Here is a 19,698-nt window from a genome sequence, read left to right on the forward strand (position 1 = left end):
AATGTTCAATAACATCGGTCATTAATGTGTGTAAACAAGAGACACATGGTAAATTGCACATGTACTTTCATATGAACAGAACTGCAAAATCATAGTTACACCTTCCTGAGGTATAGCTAAGTGTTTGCATGAATACATCTGCAAAATAGTCTACATGCATATGTTTGCACTGCACTGCTAGATAAGCCATTTTGCTTAGTTTTGCATCTTATTACTTCATTAGCATAGACCACAAGCTAATCTAAGTGCTTTAACAGCTCTGTTAATCTGCATAAACTGGCTTGCATGTGCATGTAATGCCTTTAATGCACGTTGATGCTTGCAGTTGCATTAAAGCCCTTTACTATATATTGATCCCTAACTGAGCCAGGGTAGCTACTGAAGTGTCAGTTTCTTGCCCTTAATTTGCACTATCATGGCATGAGCATGCTCGATGTGCTTCCTCCAACCAAATCCAGATGTCTGTGACATGATGAGAGCAGTAGGACAGTAAGGACGGGAATGAAGACAATAAGGAATTGCATGAGATAGCAGGGGCAGACCTAAAGGGCCACATGAAAAAGGCTCTATTTGGTTTTCCTGAGACATACAGGGTCTCTGAGGTGCATTTTTTTTTTTTTATATAGCATGAGATTATTTTATTTGCCAAGCTAGACAAATGTCTTTCTATGTGGAAAGTTTTCCAATTTCTGAATTTGGGAGAACTGAGCCATGTATCTCCAGCAGTATACCATTCTCTTATTACTGCATTGCAGTGTCAGCACACTGAATTTAAGTGCTGGGAGTGGGACTCCCAGTGGCCCTGATAGAACACAAAATTGATGCACCAAGTTTCACAGTTCTTTCCTCTAATTTATAAGCTAGACTGACAACCTCATTGAACAATTTGTTAAAAAAAAAAAGGTGTTATGATTTCAGTAAGCTGAAAAGAAGTCAGAAAACAGTATGAGAAATCAGGCTGTTTCGTTTCTGTGATGCAGTATTATTTCCAATGGCATTTGCGACCTGAAATAACAAAATACACTGAATTATGGCATAATCTGCTCCCTCAGGAAGCACTAGAGCACAATAAATTGTATTTATTTTTGATTTTCCAAAGTGGTTTAATGTGGAAAAGCAGTCATCACAAACATAAAATGGTGATAGCTTTCTTCCCGGGTGCTCATCTAGTTCCATTGAGCACAGGTAAATAAAACAGGGGCATGAGAGGCAATGAAATAAGACCCTTTTGCTGTTCTGCCATAATTCTTTCCGAAGTTGCTGTTCGCTTCAGTACTTTTCTCCTCTAATTTTAGAAGATCCATGTTTTCAAAGAAAAAACAAGCCAAACATACTAAGTGGAAATGTAACTATTCAGGCTGCTAGGCAGTCCTCCCACCAGCAGAAGCCCTCATTGAACCATTCTCAGACCCACTCTAGCCACTGCCTTGATGTCAGCATGATTCAGCAAGTCCAGCTCTATATAACCCTGCCTTTCCGTAAACTCAGTGCCTCATTATTGAGTCACTTAGGTCTCTGCTGTGACCCAACTGCCTTGTTACTGCTGTTTCCTTGGTCTTCTTGCCTTGCTGTATGGCCTCATTGGCCCTCTTGTCTTGCCCTGCAGCCTCCTTGGCCTTCTTGCCTTGCCTTGCAGTCTCCTTGACCTATTCACATTTTCCTCCTTGGCCTTTTTGCTTTATCTTGTGGCCTATTGGTCCTTCTAAACTAGCCTTACTATACCTTGTGGCTTTTGGGGCCTTCTGCCTTGCTTTGTCGCCATCTGGTCTCCTTGTATGTTGCCTGTCTTATATGTATCTTTGTTTGCATTAAATCCTGTTTTCTTGTGTTTGTATAATCCTTGTCCTGTCCTATCCTTGTCCTGTCCAGTCCTTGTCTAGTTTTATCTGTGGCCCTGTTCCAGTGGGCTTTCTGTTCCAACCAGTGTCTCCTCTTCAGCCCTTGCCTCCACTTCCATCCTTTGTCTATTTTTAGTCTCTCTCAGCCTCGTCTCCAGACTCAACCTAGTCCAACTGTTATCACCCTAGGGAATCCTGCCGACCCCTAGAACCTGCGGGCTCAACCCAAGGGAGGAGGGGTTTGACCTGGTGGAAGACCTTCTCCTGCTCATCCTTGAAGTCCTGGACTGCCCCTGCTGGGGGAAACACCAGAATGCAGCCTGCCTGACCATGACAGGAAAGTTTCAAACATGCCTATGACCTAACTCTGTACAATTTAAGACACCTTTCAAAATGAGATACATCAGAGCACTGTTTATATGAAACCTCTAATTATCTGGAAAATAAAAATCACGGTTCCCATGCCATGATCTATTATCCACAAAAGCCTCGATTATCTGAGCATTGATTGGCTTCCTATGATCCACTACCTAGAAAACCTCCTATTGTTAGAAACTCTTGTATCAGAAGCCCCACATTCCCCGTGATTTCCATTATCTGGAATGGCCTCAGCCCTGACCATTCTGGATAAACTGTGCTCTACCATATTCCATCTTTGTCCCTTAGTCACTATGGGGACAATTTTCAAAGGGATTATTATAGATAAATAGGTATTTCCCTGTGGGGGAAAAACCCTTTGAAAACTGTCCTCGCATTTTTATTGGGAAAAGTATGTGTGCTTTCTATGGCGTGCATCACTTTCAAGAGATGTGCAGATAAAAAAAAAATCAATTTTGTTTCATTTTCTTTTTTCCATTTTGTTTTTTCCCTTTCATTTCATTTTAATGTGCACTAAATTCCATTCAGCATTTACTATTTTGATTTAGTGCACACTAAAAAAAAAATGCGGGCATATTAATAGAAACAACAAAAAACAAAAACAAAAACAAATGCACATCCTTATGTGTGGAAAAGGGGCAGGATTGGGGGCAGAGGGTAGTCCTGGCCAATTCAACTAAATGCCAGGATTTCATTTCCCCTGCAAAGTGTGCGGGGTAAAGATAGCCCCTTGGCACTGCGTGCTGGCCACATGATTTTAAAAGGGAAACTTAACTGAGCAGCCCAGTGGCAACATAGTATATTAGTACTTTCTACCTGTGCACCATTAGTTCATTTTTCTAAAAGAAACACATGTACTCGGCCCCCGCCATTTCTGCAGCTGGGTTGACATGGGACAAACTACCTGTATCTCTTGGAAAATTCAATTATGTACTTGTAGATTACGCTTGTGGGAGTGCCTGTGGGAGTGCCTGCTTTAAACGTGGCTAAATATACTCACCTGCTGAAATGATGCAGCTATATTTAGCCTTTACACAGGACAATTTTCTGCTCAATGGCACTTGCCAGCTAACTCTTTAGTGAGCCGGTTAGATCCTTTTGAAAATTGCCCTCTATATGTAATTTGATCATTTGCATCATGTTCTCTATATAGTACCCTAATAGGTACAGAAAAGTCTGACTTCAATGTTCTCTGCTCTAGTTATTTTAATAGTAATAAAGTGGACAAAGTCACCTTTGAGAATGAATATAAAAATTTGAAAAGTAAGGCATGCCAAGTAATTTGATGATGATAGATACATGCATAGTGTTTTGATAGTCATTTTTGGTTCCTTTGAAATGAACCAGAAACAGGTTTCTTCATCGCATTTTCACCATTCGTTTCAAATGAAAGCACATCTGTAACAGGAAACATATTTACTTACAACTCACCTCAACTATCAGAAGCAAATGGTCCTACTAATATCCCCTCCATGGAGCCACACAACCCCCCCCCCCCCCCCCCCCCCGCCGCCTGTTCTCTCCTTTAGAGTTTAGAAGCCAACAATTTCTGATCCACTAAAGTAGTCCTTATAGGTGAATTTCAAAAGCCCAGCGCGTGCCAAAACTTGGAGATACACCCACAAGTCAGGCCAACACACACCACATGGATTTTAAATGCCACTAGTGTACGCGTGTATCTCCCGCTATGGACACAAATAAAAACGTTTCAAAAAAGGGGGTGGGGCATGGTCTGAGCAGGGCATGGGTGTCCTGGATTTTAAATTGGAAATTATCTCATAAATACTTACTCGCACAGGTGCACGCCGGGGTCCCCTACCGCTTTTACTTCTGCTATGGATGTCGTGTAAATTGGAAAACAAAATTTCTAGGCAGATCAGCTGGGTTTTAAAGGTCAGTGCTAACAAGGGGAGAAGGGAGGCTAGTAAACTAGGGAGTTTTGGAAGTCCTATTCCTTCCCTGGGCGACCTGAGAACGAATTGGGAAAACTGGTAATGGCATCGGTGTCAGTGTCTTTTAAAATCCCCCACTTACTCTTTAGAAGCAGCATTTGCACGCACATGTGTGCGTGGTCAGGCAGTTATGTAACATGCACACATATACGTGCATATGTTATAAAATGGCCAAGTCCCTGGGCACGGGCCGACACACGTGCGCTGGTTTAAAAGTTACCATTGCTATGTTTATCTATCTGTTTTGTACTTCTCTACTCACTAATCTGGAATGCCAACAACCTTTCTGGATTAAACAATAGACCAAGATTAGGCAAAGTTTTAAAAAAGATGGGCAGAAGAAAGAGGAGATTTTTTTGTTTTACTTCTACAGCACTTTGGGACCTATGCAATAAAACTCTTGCAAAAGCTATTTTAGCATGGGCTCCCATAACAATTAAAGGTGAACTTTCAAAATGTTACACATGTAAAAATTAGCATCTATGTGCATAATGTTACATTTGGCAGCCTGAGGGACAGCCCCGTAGGCCACCACACTCAACCCTGATGCCACAAAATGCTGAGACTCCTGTCTCTGGTGAGACCCCGTCAGACCTCGTAGATGTGCCAGAACGCCACTTGGACTGCTGTCTCTGGCCTTCCCTCTAGGTGCATGCGAGCCGACATCGCTGGATTTAAAGGTGCCACAGTGAGAAAAGACTGCAGCACTCCCAGATGACATCACCGCTGCTGCTCTATAAAAAGGCCCCTGTGAAGCCCCTAATTCATCTCAGCAACAGGTCTTTTGCATTACTTGCAATGCATGTTGCCAGCATTCCTGTGCCTCATCTTGTCTTCCAGTCTTGCCTTCCAGCCCAGCCTGTCCAGCCTGCCTTCCTCGTTCTTATTGTCAGTGTTTCCTGAGTGTTCACATCTCCCTCAGATTGCCGCTTCGAATCTTGACCTCCTGCCTGCATAGCCACAGGTGGGCCTTGGTGGGCCAAGGCCCACCCACTTTGGACTCAAGCTCACCAAACCAGGCCTGTTGGAATAAAGTTGTCACGGGATCCCATTCCCGTGACGGCGAAGAGGAGAGCCTCGGAAGCAAGGCCATTACGGGATCCCATATCCGCAACAGCGAAGAGGAGGGCCTCAGAAAAAGCAAGGCCATCTCAGAATCCCATCTCCGTGACGGCGAAGAGGAGGGCTGGAGCTGCAGTGCCATCTGGGATTCCATCCCCACAGCAACGGCGGAAGTAAGAGTTTGTCTGTGCCTAATGGAAAGGCCCTGCATGTGTGTGGGTGAGAATGGGAGCCTGAGTGTGTGTGTGGATTACAATCGGAGCTGGGGAGGAGTGAGAATGGGAGCCTGTGGGGGGGGGGGGAGTGAGAATGGGAGCTGTGGGTATGTGTATGAGGGAGTTAGAATGAGAGCCTGGGCGTGTACATGTTACTGAGAATGTGAGCTGGTGTGGGTAAGAATTGGAGCCTGAGTGTGCGTCTATGTGTGTATAAGAATAGGAGCCTGGGTGTGTGCTTGTGTATGTATAAGAATGGGAGCATGGAATGAGGGGCTGAGAGACTGAGAGCTTGTGTGTATGTGTAAGGTAGAGAATGTTAAAGTGAGAGCTTGTGCATGGTGTGTATGCTAGAGAATGTTAAAGTGAGAGCTTGTGTGTGTGTGTGTAGAGAACGTGAGCTTGTGTGGGGGAGAGCATATGAGTGTGAGAGCTTGTGTGTGTGAGGGAGCCTATGAAAGAAAGCACTTGTGTGTGTGTGTGTGTGTGTGTGTGAGGGAGGAAGGGAAGAAGACAGTAGGAGAAGAGAAACCATGAAAAGGAATTAGGAAATGATCGACATGGTGAGACTGAACCTTGAATATTGTGTACAATTCTGGTCGCCGCATCTCAAAAAAGATATAGTTGCGATGGAGAAGGTACAGAGAAGGTACAAGCTCCCTTATGAGGAAAAGGCTGAAGAGGTTAGGGCTGTTCAGCTTGGAGAAGAGACGGCTGAGGGGGGATATGATAGAGGTCTTTAAGAACATGAGAGGTCTTGAACGAGTAGATGTGACTCGGTTATTTACACTTTCGGATAATAGAAGGACTAGGGGGCATTCCATGAAGTTAGCAAGTAGCACATTTAAGACTAATTGGAGAAAATTCTTTTTCACTCAAAGCACAATAAAGCTCTGGAATTTGTTGCCAGAGGATGTGGTTAGTGCAGTTAGTGTAGCTGGGTTCAAAAAAGGTTTGGATAAGTTCTTGGAGGAGAAGTCCATTAATGGCTATTAATCAATTATACTTAGGGAATAGCCACTGCTATTAATTGCATCAGTAGCATGGGTTCTTCTTAGTGTTTGGGTAATCGCCAGGTTCTTGTGGCCTGGTTTTGGCCTCTGTTGGGAACAGGATGCTGGGCTTGATGGACCCTTGGTCTGACCCAGCATGGCAATTTCTTATGTTCTTATATCAAGGGAAAAGTGGAAAATAAAAAGACTGGAACCAACTGATTAGAAAAATACAAAGATCAGACAAAAGTAAAAAAAAATATTTTGAGATTTTAGCAATGTAACTCCCTCATTTATCAAAATGCTATAAGGCATTTATATAAAACACCTTAGAGAGAGAGCGACTAGCCATAATGCCCTCACACTAGATAGGTATTTATATCCCTATGGGAGGCCCACCTAGGAACTCGAGGTGAGGTTTAGGTAGTAGTGTAGGGATTAGGGGCCACTTTGACATTCAAAGTGAGATGTACGAACAGAACAGTGATCTCTAGTGAAGATTTGATGACCCTTGGAGTGAGGAAACTCACCCTAAGATGAGATTTGTGCAATGTTCTGTCTACCTAGCTTGATGGAGCTAAGTTGAGAGAACATTGCACAAATCTCATCTTTGGGTGCGAAAAAGTTATTGCAATTTGTGGTAACTTAGCTCGTCACATAGGGGCAGATTTTCAAAGGCTACACGCGTAAGATATGCGCGTAACCTGAGAAAATCTGCCCTTGCGCACGCCGAGCCTATTTTGCATAGGCTCGGCAGCACGCGCATGTCCCGGGGGCGGGGGCATAGCGGCAGTTTGAGGGCGGTCCGGGGGCGTACGGGGGCAGTCCCGAATCCTCCAGCACAGCGGCCTGTGCCGGGGGATGGCGGGCAGGCATAACTTTGGAAACAAAAGGTGGGGGGGATTTAGTTAGGGCTAGGGGGTGGGCTAGATAGGGGAAGGGAGGGGAAAGTGGGGGGGGAAATCACAAAAACGTTCCCTCCAAGGCCGCTCCGATTTCGGAGCGGCCTTGGAGGGAACGGGGAAAGCCATCAGGGCTCCCCTTGGGCTCAGCGCGCGCAAGGTGCACAAGTGTGCACCCCCTTGCATGCACCGACCCCGGATTTTATAACATGCGCGCGGCTGCACGTGCATGCTATAAAATCGGGTATAGATTTGTTCGCGCCGGGTTGCGTGAACAAATCTACGCCCCCGTGTATTTTTTTAAGATCTGGCCCATAGGTATTAGTGCAAATTGCAATAAAATGCCTATTACCATAAAACATGCCCCTTTTTCTGTCACAGGCGATATTTAGTGCATTTTGATAAATCCAGGCCTAAATTTGCCATCTTTGGAAATGGGCATTTCTTATATTTTTGTATTTTACTTTTTCTTCTGTATTCCACCGTTCAGAGTCTAGTTTCTCACGCTTTCTATTTCGATTTTGTGTGCGCGTTTCTGTTTCTAATTTGTAGTCAGTCTCTGTTTTGCCTGTGTGTGACTGAAGTGCAGTATTTCTGCCAATGTGTAACTTCTCTGTAGCAGTCCAGCTTGTTCAGTTATTCTAATAGGTAATGTATTAATGTTCTAGGGCCTGGTATAGTATTTGCATGGCTGCTTTTTCAAAAGGTTGCTGTTATTTGAGTCCTGAGAGTCACTGCTGTGACTGTATGGCATGGCAAGGCTCTAGACATCTTTCTTTGCAGGAGTTTGTGTTACTTCGCAAAATAGCAGTGGAGGGATATTTTTTGCTGAGGTAACACCAGAATTTGAATTTTTTCGTGTTGGTTGTAATGTGATTTGTCCTAGCTCTGCTCTACACCTGTTCTGATGATTAATGTTATTTTATTGTAGTTATGATGATTTCCTGCTTTCTGCAAAGAGAATTCATAAAAAATCTATGATTGATTGGATCTGTTTGTTTTCTTTGCTTTTTCATAATATACTTATACATTTATAAACTGCAATAAATATAAAATAAATTTAATACACATTAATAAGGAATATTTAGTTATGGTAAGTGCTTGAAATAATTGAGGTAAAATATTTTAAATTTTCACACATGATGCATAATGGCTGTTGCAAACTACTTAGGCACTGTAGGGTACAGTATATGGTATTATTTATCAACAGAATTCAACTAGTAGGTCTCAGACCTGCATGCCTACAGCCTACCCATGTTAACCTTGGCCCACCCAAAAAATCAATTCTGGCTACACCACTGGCCTGGACCTGACTACTATTGCTTGCTGCCTGCCCCGACCTTGGCTTTTCTCTGACTTCCATATGTCTGCTATCTATCTACTTTGTCTCTGGTGTGTCTCTGGATTCTACCACCTCTGCCCTAGTCTAAGTCCTGCCAGCCACTAGAATCCAAGGGCTCAACCTGTGAAGGAGGAGGCTGGTAAAGGTAAAACTCCAGACTGTTCTGTTACAGGGCATATTTACCAGATGCCAGTTTAGTCCTCGGGGGCTCGTACTCGAGGCTGCATCAACTATGCTCTAGCACTAAGAGCTCACAGACCCCATATCCATTACACATAATTACCCCTGCTCGTGTGTTCCATATTTTATAAAAGTAGAAAATATATATGTATATTTACTTTAATGCATATGTTGTGGTTCTCTGAAAATAAGAATACGTAAAGCCACTAGCTGTAGAGAAATGTTTTTTATTAAATGCTATAAATACATTAAATAATAAGGTACCTTATGGAGAGGCAGAGTACCACACAAGACACTAGCATAAACTCCCTCTCAAATGATTTTACTGATAATACAGCATTATATAGAATGTCAGTTGTATTTTCCAACCCCTAAGCTAGGTTACATAATTGTCAAATTATTTATGATTGGCTTTCTATTATAAATAAATAATATGAATGGCTGTGTGATAATTTGCTTTCATTCTCCAAGTTAATTAATCCTTGTCTCATATGTAAATGTTTTCTTGGAATTTGCCAGCATTAGCAACCTTGTGCTTGTTATAATATTTTCTATAATCTTAGATGGAATGCAAACTGACCTCGTCTTTGTTCTTAGATGGAATGTCAACTAACCTCATATCAGTTGAAAATGTTCCATAGCCTTGTATTTCAGCATCTTTTATCTAACTTATGGAGTGTTTTGTCTAGGAAAACAAGTGCAAGGCTGAGACTATAATGTTGTTAGTACTTACAAAACTGCTTATGATAAAAAATAAAAAACTCAGGAGAACAGGAATAATTATTTCATGTGTGACATGTCAAAAAGTGTTTCACTGAGACTAAGAGCTCCCATATCATATAGATATATGAGCATAAAAATGCAGTGGTCTAGGGCTGTTTAAGGGCATGGCCAACACTTATACATATAAGTTGCTATTGTAAAAGACATGCAAACATTTGTCAACTTATGTATTTTTGCACCTGATAATTATATGGTGTAAGTGATATTAAATACATTTATTGTGTGCTGTTGGCTAGGTGGGAGTTCCAGGTGAACTGGGGGAATTCAGTCTAAAGAGCTAGGAGGGTCTTGATGATCTGGAAAAGGACGGGGTGAACTGGTGGACTACTTGGTTAAAAAACTGGCAATTTCCTTGATGTGCGCTATTTTAAAATTGACTTACACAAATATATCCCGATATATGCGAGTCCTACTTTATTTTTACACATAAAGTTTGATGGTAATTTTCAAACTGTGCACGTGAACATTTCAAACATTTGTGCACGTGTCAGTCTACACCCAAGGTCACGGCTATTTTATAACAAAGGCATGCATTTATGGACATGTTATAAAACATTTACGCCAGATTTTAACTGGGCATGCACATGTGCATGGAAATCCCGCTTCTACCACATAAGTCAGGGGATTTTAAAAGTGGCAAGTGCCAATGCCATTTAAACCAGTTAATCCCCAGTTTGCTCAGGTAAGGGGTAAGTCCCCCAAACTCCTCTGGTTTGATAGCCTTTGCTCCCCCCAGTTAGCCCCTGCAGATCTGCCTATTTTTCTTTATTTTATAACTTACACCTCCTCCATGGCAGAAGTAAACTTATGCAGCAGGGGATCTGGGTGTGCGCTCAGGCACATAAGTATTTATGCGCACGTCTCTGGTTCAAGCGCTGGAATACCCATGCCCCGCCCACACCCCGCCCCTTTTAAAAAAAACTTTGGAGATGTGCATGATTCTGGGCAGCTTTTAAAATCCGCTCGGTGTGCACAAGCCCAACTTATTCATGCATCTCCCCTAATTAATGCGTGCGCCAGGCTTTTAAAATTTACCTGTATATGTGCATATATGGAACAATATCCCACAGGACTTATGGAAAGAAACACTTCCTTTCGATAAACTAATCAAAAGCTGGCTATTCAGCCAAGCCTTTGCTATGAAAACAGTATATTACTTTATTACCAGGTATCCTCCCTAGGCTATGAAAGCAGTATACATCTTATATTACTACCTATACCGTTTTGCATTGTTCAGCTCCTAGTTTTATGTTCTTATGCTGCCTACCTCATCTCCGACAGATATCTTTCTTTGCAATCCACTTGGCGCCTTTCCTAGGGAAAGGAGGAATATCAAATGGAAATAAAATAAAGACTCTGTGCCAGTATAAACTGCAATTTCTTTAAAAAAACAGCTTTGCATGGCAAGCTTTAAAAACATTAAGCAGTCAAATCTCTACACTTGTTTACAAAAGGAAAGATGTGAATGCAGATTTGTTGCGGTATGACAAAAGAACAATTTGCAATCTGAGCTGAGTCAACACAATGCATAGATTTAAGTCCTTCAGTGTATAAAAAAAAATGCAACAAAATACTCATGCAGTTTCAAATAATATGTCAGAGGCAACCTAAACAAGAGTCAATTCCAAGCACTGTGCCTAAGAATTAGAATTAAAATAATGTAAAAACTGTCAGTGCTGTAAAAGGGGAAACCAAGGTGTGGTGTCAACTGGTTTACAGCCCCCAGACAAGATGTAAATACAAATTCATCAGTAAATAATAGGGATGTGCAGAGCAAAATTTTATGTTCATATTTTTTATGTCCGAAAGGGGGTCCCACTTGCGGCCAATATGGACATAAAAAAAATCCAATGAGTTGGGTATATGTACATATGTGCAAAAAAAAAAATTAAACCCCCTCACCCTCCTTAATCCCCCCCCCCAGACTTACCACAACTCCCTGGTGATCGAGCGAGGAGTGAGGACGTCATTTCTGCAATCCTTGGCGAGAAGCATGTGACGTCGGTGGCACGTCGAGTGACGCAACGTCACGTGATTCCCGGCTCGTTCGCGCCGGACGGCTCGTTCGGCCCAAAAAGAACTTTTGGCCAGCTTGGGGGGGCCTCCTGACCCCCCAAGCTGGCCAAAAGTTCTTTTTGGGCCGAACGAGCCGTCCGGCGCGAACTTGCCGGGAATCACGTGACGTCGGCGTCACGTGATTCCCGGCTTGTTCGCGCCGAACGAGCCGTCCGGCGCGAACTTGCCGGGAATCACGTGACGTCGCGTCTGAGTGACGCGGCGCCACGTGATTCCCGGCTCGTTCGCGCCGGACGGCTCGTTCGGCCCAAAAAGAACTTTTGGCCAGCTTGAGGGGGTCAGGAGGCCCCCCCAAGCTGGCCAAAAGTTCTTTTGGGCCGAACGAGCCGTCCGGCGCGAACGAGCCGGGAATCACGTGACGCCGGCGTCACTCGACGTGCCGCCGACGTCACATGCTTCTCGCCAAGGATTGCAGAAATGGCGTCCTCACTCCTCGCTCCATCACCAGGGAGTTGTGGTAAGTCGGGGGGGGGATTAAGGAGGGTGAGGGGGTTTATATTTTTATTTTGGCTCAACAATCGCGATTTCCCACATATCGAACATATCTATGTTCGATATGTGGGAAATCCGATCGTTTATGTCGAATCAATTTTTTAAGTAAAAAAAAAATATGAGTTGCGTTTTACTAATGCGGTCAATCCGAATGCACACCCCTAGTAAATAATCCCCAGAGCAAAGCACAAGATTCAAAGACAAATGAGTAGAGTACCCAAGAGGTCACATTCGACTGAAAATAGAAGTACTTAGTATGAATCACACAAGAGCAATATCCAATGGAATATGATCCAAGAGAAAACAAAGTCAAATATAGAAAATATACATTGTTTAGGGTACTGTTGGTATATGGTCAGGTCCCCCACATGTCAACCAACAGCCCTTGCTTGTATAGATAAACTAGGGATGCCAGTTCATAACCAGTTTAAGACATATACTCATGACAAGAAAAACATGGGGATTTTCAATATTGTTTACAAACTGGCGTACCTAGTGTGTATCTCTAAAATATTTATTGTAGTCTTTGCAAAGTCTTGGTTAAACTACAGAATTGCAAATAGGCAGCTGCGTCTAATGTTAAACCGAAACCTGTAATTAAAAGCAAGTGCCCAACGTCTTTATTTTGATGAGATATGTAGATGAGCCACATTCTTTGGCTCATGCATTGTTGCACCTGGGGTTTTCTCATTGACTGTAGGCACTAAAAATGTGCTTTGCTTGAATTATCTCTGCATCCTGGGATCTGCAGACACCGATATTTGGTGCACTTACTCCATGCCATTTGGATAACATTCATTTGCTTGGTTAATAGAATTACAAAGAGCAATATTCTGCATTTGGACAAAGACTATGAATATTTTTCACACATGGATCTTGCACCAACTTTCAAAGTAAATAGTGACATATCTTTTGCTTTCAAACTTGCCACTGTCACTTACACCTGCTTTCCTGTGGTAGAATTAATCCAGAAAAACTGGCACAAAGATTTGAAAATGCAATCTATATACAGACTTTTCCACCCCCTGACCTAAACACACCCTGGGATCATCTCCTCTAACTTAGAAGGTCATTTTCATAAAGATTTGTGTGTGTAAAACTGGGTTTTACATGCATAAATATGCTTTTGAAAATTGCTCTGATATACGCTACTTTTATGTGCGGAGCTCCTTTGAAAATGTACTCCTTAGGATAAAAGTAGGCGTGCCATACTACAATATGTGAATTTTTAGCCACACTGAGGGAGAGCAATTTTAAGACAGCTAAGTAATGTGGGTAAAACACTTTAGATGCCCATAAATTGGTTTGAAAATTGCCATTATAATGTCTTTTTCAGATTAAGACAGTAATTTTCAAACTGGCGCGTGATTGCACATTTGTGTGCATATGTCAGCCAACACCCAAGTATGCGGCCATTTTATAACACATGTGCACAAATGTTCACATGTGTTATAAAATAGTCTGGCTGAGCGCACAAGTGCTTCAAATTTTAAGTGGGCACACGCAGTGCATGCAAATCCCATTTCTACCGCATAAGTCAGGGTAGCGTGCGCCCACGCCATTCCCAGTATACCAGTCCTTCCACCAATTCACCCAGTTAACGGCTAGGTCCTCCACCTCTCCCCCCCCCCCCCCCCCCCCCGGTTTGATAGCCTACACTCTCCCCAGTTACCCCAGACCCTTTAAACCCCTCCAAAATGGGTCAATCCTTTTATTTTATGACTTTCATGTCATCCTTAGCAGAAGTAAAGTTACGTGGCAGTACACCCCAGGGCGTGTAAGTGTTTACACGCACATCTCTGGTTCACGCCCCGCCCCTCCCACGCCAGCCTTTTATGAAAACTTCAGAGATGTACGCGCTGCGGGAGATTCGTGCATATTCGGGCGGCTTTTAAAATCCACTCGGCACACATGAGCCCAACTTATTTGCGCATCCCCTATTTAATGTGTGGGCCAGGCTTTTAAGTGACCTTGCTATAGTGAGATTCACTATTTCAAATTCATGACATTGTAACATGGCAGCCTAAAAGAAAAAAAAAATATTTCCGTGTGACAACCTAAGTAATGCAAATGACACAGACTGGCCACCAAGCCAGACTGTCACATTCACCTGGTTCCTTTCTGCTGCATCACACTCTCCTTTGGCAGACAAGTTTAATCTTACCAGCTGTTACACATTGGGCACATGTTTTTTCTTACTACATTCTTGTCCCTCTAGAGAAAAAATGTACATTCAGATTTATAAGGAAAATAGGTTTTTTTTTTGTTGAGCTCAGAAGCTGTACAGGGCTTGATATTAAAACATAGTCTGGTAAGTAAGTTGGCTGGATAATTCCTATTCGGCTAACTTTACACCTGCAGTTAAGCACGTCTAACTTATCCGCTTAACCGCAATAAGTCCGAATATCAGCATTTATTCACCTAACAGCCTCATCCTGCCCACCACTTATGCAGCTAACTACTTAGCCAGATAAATACTTATCCAACTAAGTGGTGACTGCTTATCGCAGCTGCATATTCAGCAGCTGCCACTCAGCCGGCTTAAATAGTGCTAAATATCAGCCTCTGTAGGACTTGTTGAGTCTTAAAATGATCAAAGTAAGAGAGTCCTAAATGGGTCCAATATATCTTCTATTTTATAGTTTATAGATGAATAATGTTTATTTTATGCTCTTATATTTTTCAATTTACCTTAGAATAACTTGATTTTATGGTAATTTTATTTTAGTTGATAGACAGAAAAATCATGTTACCATATGTCCATAAGCATCGTCGGTGGTGGACTACAAGTGAATATTTGCCGCTGAGACCGGACCTCTCCAGTGGGATGCTCCAGAAGGGAGGGGAGTCACCCCTTTGGGAATGGCTGGGGGGGCTGCCATTCTTTGCAGGCTTTATGAATTTTTGGCAGGTTGGTTTTCTTTACATTGTTTTTAGGGGTTTAAGCTGCAAATTTTTAGCATATAATATTTTAGGGAGAGAATGTACTTATCAATATAATTTGTTTCGTTTGTGATACGGTCTACTTTTATTCCCTAGTAAGTGAAGGGGGTAGGGCATTCTGTATTAGGAATTATTGTTTTTAATTATATATTAATTGTAATGTATTTTCATTGTTGTTGTAAACTGCTTTGAGTCTCATATTTTGGTGAAAATGGTGGTATAGAGAGTGAAAGGAAATGTAATTTTCATTAAAGCTTTACAATGAAAATGGGCTTAAGGAAAGTCCAACGATGGCTGAATTAGGCTAAGTGTGAATTTTTTTGAGCAGCAATACCATCATTAGAACTGTAAAGCAACAACTTTTTATTGGACTAAATACATTTGTCACTTGCTTTCAAGAGATAGGCTTCCGTTATTAGTTCGGTATAGAGTGAGCTATGGAATGGTATTGCCTGATTGTGCGAGTGAATTGCAGGTTGAAATGCAGTGATTGATTGCATGGTGGTGTTTGTTTTCAAAGCTGTACAGTAAAAGGATGTAGATGAAGAGGGATGTCACAGCAGAATTTACAGCTATAGGCACTTTGGACCCTATTTACCAAAGTGCGTTAACATGCATAACACAGCTTTAGTGGGTTTGTATTAACGTTAACGTATTTGTATTACCGCTAAAGCAAACTTTCTTGGCATGGTGTGAAGAATACTGAAATGAGTTTCATCCATGCAAATGCATGCCAAGCAGCTTATTAATATTCACATGCGGCTAGCGCAAATCGTGTTAACACAATTTGGGTTAATCTTTCAGGAGTGCTAAAACTGCACCACCCCTCGGGCTCTTGCTCCTAGCTCAGGGAGGGAGTGGTAGCTCAGGCTAAGAGGGCTCTTGTTCTTACTGGGGCTGGAGCAGAGGGTTGCTTTGGGCCATGCAGGCGCTTGATTTGGATGTCCGGGGGGGTGGGGGGGGGGGTCACTTTGGGCTATGGTGGGCCCTGATTCTTCACAGGAGTTTACCCATGTAAAAAGTGTGTTTGAAAATTGCTCCTTCCTGCTCTTTCTGTCCATGTGTCCTGTTCCTTTTCTCGCTACCCCTCTCATTGCTTCCTTACTGTACACCACTCTGAGCAATCGTCTACACAGATTTACACTTTCTACCTCTGGAACAATCTCCCCACAAGGTTGAAAAGTCTCCTGCACTGGCCACATTTCTTCTCGTAAGCACCTTCTTTCAGTCCATTAAGTCTCTCTCTCTGCACAGGCTTTGCTAACCTCGCTTGGAAACCTTTTTAAAGATGCGCTGAGCAGTACACCCTGATAATATTGGGTGTGGGAGTTGTACAAGACATCTGTGAGGTGTCATTCTCAGCAACTTTGAAGGTATTATCTATAATATATGGATTAATCTATGTATCCCAGTGAACTACCGGGTCAACCAAACCACTTTAATCAAGTTAATTCTTTAATACTATCCATTCATGATGGGCAAGGACATATTTTTTTTTTGGTCATTTGTTTTTTCATTTTTTTGGCCTTTTAAAATTCATTTTTGGGAAATAATGCACACAATTTTCAAATAGTGTGCACTATTCCCCAAAAGCAAACATTTTTGGGTTGGGATTGGAAATGTGTTTTCTGGTAAAATGAACAAAAATGAAAATACCTACTTTGGTTCAAATTACCATTTATTTTTAAATAAATTCACATCTCTACTGTACATTCACTTGTATCTCATAATCATTCAAACCCCATATCCAGGATATATGTCTGCTATATGCTATGTACATTTATATGTACTTTATAGGAATGAATTAACGTGTTGGAGACAGACAACAAAGTTAATTGTTTGCTTATTCTCTAGTACATACCATTTTTTTGTTCTATAGTACATTAAAAGAGCAATTTTCAAAAGCCATTTATGCATGTAAATACCTATTTACCCAAGCAAAAGAGCTATCTGAAAATTGCCCATCCTGTATGTGGTTAAAAGTCGGCACATTGTGATGCTTATGTAACCCTGTCTTTGGATAACCATTTAATACCGATGTGGGCCATAAAAGGCATGTTAGTTCTCTTGGAGCCAATGGCTTATTCAAACTCTTGCACACAGTCTCTTTCCCCCCGGCTTGGCTCTTTTACTGATGGGGGGGAAATACAACTTCTCCAGAGCCTTAGGTTGCAGGGGTGACATTGTCATGTTCCCTGGAAGAGCACCCCTTTTCTGTCCCTTCTGATGGACGCTAGCGCCACACAAATGACACTGGAGACTCTGGCTGAGTGTCCATAAATAAACTTTACTGAAGTTGTAATCTGAATGGTAATAGGCACAGTTCTCATCAGTTTTTTGTTTTCCACAGAGAGCTATTACAGTTCTTGCTCTCTGCAAGGGTCTTTTCTTTCTTTTCCAAGGCTAGGGACTCCCTTCACCATCCAGGCCTAGGATAAATGCGAATCCCAAGTGGTCAGGGGTTTCCTGATCTGGGTGGGGAAAAAAATCTCCAAACTGGATAGAAAAATGGAATAACCCAGTCTGGGCAGAAATTCACAGGGATGAAGATTCCATGGGGGTCCTCAGATGTAACCTGATATTGATTTTACCTGTGGTTTTCCAATGTATCTCTTGATTTTTTTTTCTCTTTCGAATCCTTGATGGAAAAGGATCCACTGTATCACGCAGCTCTCAAAGAAGGGGCAGCAAACTCTAACCCCCAAATGTCCCTGTCCCAAAAAACTAAATCTAAACACCACAAAGCACTGCCGCAGGTCACCACTCTGCCTCTGTCCTCCAGGGAGGTTGCAGAAAGGCAGATCTTCCCAGGAGGGGGTTCCCCATGCCCTCTCCCCAAGCAACACCCAGAGGTCTTACAGGTTCCTTACAAAGAAAAATCCAGCCAGCCAGTGAGTGGACTGAAAGGGCTGCCCAAGGACCGCAAGCAGGCGGCGCTGGAGTCCCAGTGTAGGCCCAAACCAACAAAGGCAAAACTCCAGCACCTCCTCTGATCTCCAAAACCAAACTGCCCTGCCCAGAGCTCTCAGGAGAGCTGCTTTTATTTCTTTCCCAGAGGGACGGCCATTCCAGCACCCTGAAAGGGAGAGACTGTCCCTTGTACTATCCTAGCCGAAAGCAGTTCATGCAGGGCTTCACGGTAATGACTCCGGAGGGACCTTTACACGTAAAATTAAAAATGAAAAAAGAATTCCTAATTTCTCATCAAATCCCCAAGAAATAATTAAAATCACTTTGATTTAGTTTGATATAACTTAGTGCACTTTTAGAGGATAATGTTATAACAAGCCATGCAAGTTATGCGTTGCCTAATCACATAAGTTATGCCAGTTTTCAAAGTGAACTAATGTGCTTAGATTTGTTTAAAAAACTATCACTATGAATGCACACCAGGCACCAGCTAACTCACACAAAGTCACACCTGCAGGGCATAACATGTGTGAGTTAACTGAGTGCATATTTTTAGAATCAAAAGTATGCACAAAAATGTCAGATCTGCTCCATGGACTCCTATTTAATTTGTGCACATAAAAGTATGCTGGAAATTGAGTTTCCTTCATAGATTTCTAGGCACAAACCTTGGGCCATTGCTGCACAGAAAAGGCTTTGAAAATTTCCCCCTTAAATAGATTTTGACCACCATTGATAAGAGTTATTGTAGCATTTTTTTTTCTGTCACCAAAACGTTTTATAATGTGTCCAAGAAATACCAATGATGATCTCAGCAGTGCAATGCATTGATTGATAAAACAAGACTGCTTGACTATTTAATAAAGAAAATAATCATGCAAAAGAAAGCAAATCAGTTCATAGTATGGATTTCGTAACTGAAGAGCAATATAGAATTCTACATTCCTTTCGGTGTCATTTGAAATGTGCACTGCAATAACTTAAATGTGTCCATTGTTGCTGCTTAAAAGATTCCTTTACTGGAGAACTGTATACATTTGAACTGGAAGAGAACAGCGACATTTTTCATCTTAGTGCTATGTTTTTTAGTTTATATTTAACAATAATTCCTTTAAATCTTATAAAATTGCAAGTACATTGTGTCCTTGGTAATTTTCCAGCGTGTGTGAATTTTTAGCTTTGTCATCTAGCATTTAAATTCCAAGGTGAAGTGCACAGGACCCAACTGGTGAAAACCCCCCCAACACACACACACACAGACACTAAATGGGATTAATAAATGGCATTTGCTAGCATCTTACCTTTTTTGGTAGCTTGCTAAAGCTTGTATCAAGTCTAATGCAGAGTTCAATTGGTTTTACAATGTGAATGGAGCCCCACTGATTCTCCTGTTGCCCCAAGGGGAATATTTATCACAAGTGAGAGAGCAATTACTGCACCGTTAAACTCAATGTTGTAAATCTTGTTTTTAAAAAGGAAAACTAAGTTTGTTGTTGCTAGAGTTGTTTTTTCATGTCACTACATTAGTAATTTGTGCTGGTGGGCCTTGGTTCTGTGTCTCATGACAGGACTAGCTCGGGAACTCATTTAATTATGGATTCTGTCTATAATTTATGAGCACCTTTAATGAAAG

General features: G+C 42.0%; 1 protein-coding gene across 1 annotated transcript in view; it reads left to right on the plus strand.

Annotated features, from left to right (window-relative positions):
• Positions 1-19,698, plus strand: part of LOC115099811 (cytosolic carboxypeptidase 6-like) — a 1,627,912-nt gene that overhangs the window by 1,332,697 nt on the left and 275,517 nt on the right. The gene's annotated exons all lie outside the window — the stretch shown is intronic.

This window comes from Rhinatrema bivittatum, chromosome 10, assembly GCF_901001135.1.
Source record: "Rhinatrema bivittatum chromosome 10, aRhiBiv1.1, whole genome shotgun sequence".
Taxonomy (NCBI): Eukaryota; Metazoa; Chordata; class Amphibia; order Gymnophiona; family Rhinatrematidae; genus Rhinatrema; species Rhinatrema bivittatum.